This window comes from Mus musculus, chromosome Y, assembly GCF_000001635.26.
Source record: "Mus musculus strain C57BL/6J chromosome Y, GRCm38.p6 C57BL/6J".
Lineage (NCBI taxonomy): Eukaryota > Metazoa > Chordata > Mammalia > Rodentia > Muridae > Mus > Mus musculus.
In genome coordinates, this window is record NC_000087.7 from 17072024 (window position 1) to 17078023 (window position 6000).

Sequence of the window (6000 nt, forward strand, 5' to 3'; positions counted from 1 at the left end):
CAGATGAATAGAAAATTAAAAGAAACCTTGGATAAATTGGCTTTAGAGACTGAAGAAAAGATTGGACAACTCTCCTTCCCTTCACTTTGTTCCAAGTACAGAACACCCAAGGAAAATTTAAACTTACACCCTTTAAAATTCACCATGGAGGACTGCCCCCCTTAACAAAAGCAGGGAGAATGTGTGACCCTGATGTTCCTTTTTTCCCAAACCCTTCTAGCTCCCTTGAAGGCCTTAGAACTGGTTGGAAAGGACACCTGGAAATTGCTGGAAAAAAAAAAAAAAAAGGAACGAACCAGGAACTGACCACAATGCCACATAAAAGTCAAGTAGGGGATCCTGTCCTGGTCTGGCATCATTGTTCCAGGAACCTTGATCCCAGATACAAGTCCAGCTGCTCCTCCAGCATGTGCCTGGTTACCCATCTTGACCACACAGAGGTCCACTAGCCTGGCCCTGCTCACACACTGAAGACACTGCAGAGGAACCTCCTCCCTCCCTGCTACCACTGACGAGAGACTCTCTAGTCTCATTTGAGGAGCTTCTGAGGCTCTCAATGTTACAAATCGTAAAGATGCAAACTCATGTTGGCCTAATTTCACAACTGGGCCAGAGGTTTAATTTTCCCTGTTCTAAGATAAGAACTCTATACTAGAAAGAATGGGGAATGTGTGACCCCAACTTAAAGTGTTTCTCCCAGGAAGGTAATGCCTCTAGATGTTCCCCAAGCTTGTTTTCCCTGATCTCTGAAAATACAGCCAGAAAGAACTTCTTTTTCTCTATAGCCAGCAAAATGGCTTTTTGTTTCTATACTTTACAACCAGAGATGCCTCCCTTCCTGTGCCAAGGACAATAAGATAAAAATTCAGAAAAATCTCATTCCCCACTCCTGCCCTGTAAATTTCAGCAAGGACACCCAGAAGAAAAGAACTCTCCCCCTAACACCTCCCAACACTTCCCAAATTCTACCAACTCTCCTCCCAACTCCTCCCAATTCCTCAGCTAGCTGTTAAAAGCCCTCTACTGTCACTGATCAGGGTCAAACTCCTCTGCCCTGCCTGGTAGAGGGACTTCATCCTCAGCTTGCTGATAATAAAACCTCTTGTGTTTTTGGAGATATTTGACTGTTTTTTGAAGAGGATAGAAGAGGGCATTATATCTCTATAGACCCTATAGCATAGGGGAATAATTTTAGGTTTCACACAAATCATAGTTTTCCTTAAAACATATACAGATGACTTTGCACCCAACATTTAGAACTAATGTTTAACTGGAGATGTAGCTCAGTGGTAAAGCACCAAGTAACAGTTATGAGTTTCATCTTCAGTTGTGGAAAAATCAAAACAAAACAAAACAAAAAATAAAACAAACAAAAAAAAACAAAATTAAAAAAAAACAAAAAGCAACCAAATAATCAAGCAAACAAAAAAATTCAACCAACCCACCAAATTAAAAAAACAAACAAACAAACAAACAAACAAAAAACAAAAACAAACACCTAACAAGCAAACAAAACACGGCAACATGTCTCACAAATGAAATATGAGTCTGACAAGTTTACATAATTAACTGTATAATGTAAACTGAGCAAGAAAACCAATTTTCTATTGTAAGGAATCAAACAAAACGAGCATTAAACACTTTAGGAGCCTAAACTTATGTATGATTAGAGCAATAGAAAAAAAATAATAATAATGGTACTGACTACAGCAGAACAAATCTCACAAGGGGGCTAGAGAGATGGTTATTTTGGTAAATTACTTTTCGTGAAACTATATGGAATTAAGATGGGGGTCTAGAATCCACGTTAAAAGTACATACTGCAGGCCAGTGCTGAGTAGGTGGAGACAGATGGGTGGCTAGCCAGCCTAGTGGTTTTTGAAAGCTACAGATTCAGAGATATCCTGCCTCAACTTTTAAGTTGTGTCAGACAGTGGTGGCACATGACTTAATACCTGCAGTTTTGAGGAAAAAGCAGGGAAATTTCTGAGTTTGTGGCCACCCTGGTATAAAGGGTGAGTTCCAGGACAAACAGATCTATACAGAGAAACCCTGTCTCATAAAAAAAAATAGTTGGGATATAATTTAGGATAAAACAGTTGTCTATTTCTGACCTCCCTATGCACACATACACTGAAATGTATACACATCGTTTTTTGCTGAAACTCTTTTTATGATTTACACAGTCTATTCTCAAATTATTGTGTTTTTATTTCTTTTCTGGAAATAGAAAATATTAAGAAAGTGTCATTTTTTATTATCTCCACTGTATAGTAAAATTAAACATCTATCGAGAGAAATGATCCAACATACATTAAAACACACACACAGGGCAGGGAATGAAAGATGACTTAGGAACTGCCAGACTGATTTCCAAGTGGTTATACAAGCCTGAAATCCCACCAACAATGGAGGACCTGGGCATATATCCATAAGATGCCCCAACGGGTAAGAAGGACACATGCTCCACTATGTTCATAGCAGCCTTATTTATAATAGCCAGAAGCTGGAAAGAACCCAGATACCCCTCAACAGAGGAATCGATACAGAAAATGTGGTACATCTACACAATGGAGTACTACTCAGCTATTAAAAAGAATGAACTTATGAAATTCCTAGACAAATGGATGGACCTAGACGGCATCATCCTGAGTGAGGTAACACATTCACAAAGGAACTCACACAATATGTACTCACTGATAAGTGGATATTAGCCCAAAACCTAGGATATCCAAGATATAAGATACAATTTTCTAAATACATGAAACTCAAGAAAAATGAAGCCTGAAGTGTGGACACTATGCCCCTCCTTAGAATTGGGAACAAAACACCCATGGAAGGAGTTACAGTGACAAAGTTTGGAGCTGAGATGAAAGGATGGACCATGTAGAGACTGCCATATCCAGGGATCCACCCCACAATCAGCATCCAAAAGCTTAAACCATTGCATACACTAGTAAGATATTATTGAAAGGACCCAGATGTAGCTATCTCTTGTGAGACTATGCCGGGGCCTAGCAAACACAGATGTGGATACACACAGTCAGCTAATGGATGGATCACAGTGCTCCCAATGGAGGAGCTAGAGAAAGTAGCCAAGGAGCTAAAGGGATCTCCAACCCTATAGGTGGAACAACATTATGAACTAACCAGTACCCCGGAGCTCTTGACTCTAGCTTCATATGTATCAAAAGATGGCCTAGTGGGCCATCAATGGAAAGAGAGGCCCATTGGACTTGCAAACTTTATATGCTCCAGTACAGGGGAATGCAAGTGCCAAAAAGGGGGAGTGGGTAGGTAGGGGAGTGGGGGTGGGTGGGTATGGGGGACTTTTGGTATAGCATTGGAAATTTAAATGAGCTAAATACCTAATAAAAATGGGAAAAAAAAAAGAAAAAAGAAAGATGACTTAGACATTAAGAACACTTGTTGCTCTTGGACAGAACCAAGGTTTAGTTCTTAGGACCCACATAATGGCTCACAACAGTTTTTAATTCAAGATCCAGGGGATTTTTCCATCCTATTCTAGTTTCTAAGAGTACCAGACATGAATGTTGTATAAACACCAGACATGCATGTTGTAAAAATACAAATGTGCAAAAACACGTTAGGTAAATAAATAAAAAAATTTAGAATAACACACGACAGTCCCTTCAACTAAAACAAAGTAAGAGAGACTTCTTTGGTGTTTTGTTTTGTTTTGTTTTGTTTTTCTTACTTTCAAGTTAGTATTGCAAATTTGAAAAATGGAAAAACTCTCAGTAGTAGTGGAAGCTAAAATACTACCTCCTTTTTGCTACTGTGATGACAGATGACTGATAAATCCTCTCTCACCCTTTGTAGGAATGTGTAAACAGGGCAAATCAGCAATGGGCTTGGCTAAGATTGTTTTCCTGCTGTCCAAAACCTGTTACTCAGTATGCTTTGTGGTGGCCAGGAAGCTGAGTTCCTGAGGAAGTAAAGTTCTTGAGGAAGCATGGTAGGGAGAAGTCTCTGTGGAGGGAGTCAGTGAACTGTTGAAAGATGTTTATTCTGGTTCAGCTGGGGGTCCCAGTGGGATGATGGTGGAGTGATGGAGGTGTTACTAAAGGAGAAAGGAGAGCAGGTGACCCTCATTGGACTCCTGCTGTTAATGCTTCTGGGTTCACAATCCACTTTACCCAAGAAAAACAGAAAACTTTTTTGCTATGGGCAGGAGATTGAACAGATTATCACCTAGCAGAAACCAGGAAGGCTAGGGAATTGGAGATCCTAAAAGAATTCTTGGGGCCTGGGGATGTGAGTTGTGAGTAAGCTGGGGGGCAGTTAGTGGTGGAAACAGACTAGATCCTCTTCTGTACTGCTGCTGCCCACCAGGAATTCATTAAAAACAAACTGAAGACCAGTCTTCATTTTCCTTTACCTGGTTTTGAAAGACCAGATTTCCAAAATTTTTATATATATGCGCCAAAGTGCTTCCAAATCCAGAGGCTCCTCTCAACCTCAGAAGAGCTGGTACTTCAGACATAATTCAGGGAAGGCTGTGTTTATGTATGTGTTGTTTTGGTGTAGGAAGGTAAGCTCTAACTCTATATTTCAGTATTATCTCAAAGCACATGTGCAGTGTGGACTGTCCTTCAAATTGATGTACTCAGCCTTACAAATTTACTTGGGCCTAAGGAAACATGTTTTCTATATTTTTTATATATAAATTTTATTTTTTATTTATTTATTTTTTCATTGTTGAAGATTGAATGCAGAGGTTCTTTGTGTAGCATTAAAATATAAGTCCAGTCAGGCGAAAAGTGTTTCATTAATATTTGCAAAAAAAAAAAAAATTATATATCTTGTTGTATTACCAACCAAGAACAGAATCTCCAGTAACTAATGATAATTAGAATGCAAATTCTGAAGAAGTAATTGGAGATACACTGTAATATGTTCAAACTTATTATTTCCTTCTTAGTCTAAGTATTTCAATGAAAGTATAATTGATTTTATAGCAAGTAATCTATATTAATATTTTGCATATGATGTATATTCGAAACAATAATTCTGTATGATTAATCTTTAATTTTAATGGTTTTCTTGGAGGGTATAGTGGTGTGGGTCAAATTCTCATTGTCATGCCTGTAGGTCAAAAGCTGAGCCATCAAACTAACATCTGCATTCTTACTTTTTAAAACTTTAATTTCTTTATAGATTTCCAGTACAAAATCTTCTGGGAAAATTTGAAGGTAAATTTTTTGGATATATAATTTTTTAAAACTATATAGTATTAGCATAATTTCTATATTAGGAAATATTAGTTAATATACTGTATGACATAGTGAATTATTCTTTTTATATGTAGTGTTTTGTAACTATTTTTATTTTATTTGTTTATTTATTTATTTATTTATTTATTTATTTATTTTTACTAGATATTATCTTTCTTTACATTTCAAATATTAGTCCTTTCTTTGTTTCACCCCTGATAATCCCTATTCCATTTACCCTCTCTGTGTTTCTACGAGGGTCTTCCTCCATCCACCCATTTTACCCTCCCCACCCTGGTACATGCTTACACTAGGAAATCAAGCCTTCACAGGACCAAGAACCTCTCCTCCCACTGATGTCTGACAAGGTCATACTCTGCTATATATGCAGCTGGAACCATGGGTTGGTGCTTAGTCCCTGGGTGCTCTGGACAGTCTGGTTAGTTCATATTGTTGTTATTCCTATAAGGTTGCAAACTGTAACTCGTCTACTGGGGACGCCATGATCAGTCTGATAGTTGTCTTTGAGCATCAGCCTCTTTTCTTGCCAAGAAATGCCTGAGCTTCTCAGGAGATAGACATATTTGGCTCCTGTCAGCAAGCACGTGTTGGTATCCACAACAGTGACTGGGTTTGGTGTCTGTATATGGGATGGATCATCAGGTTGGGCAGACAATGGATAGTTATTTCTTCAGTCTCTGCTCTGCACTTTGTCTCCATATTTTTTCCAAGGATTATTGTGTTCCCCATTCTAAGAGGGATT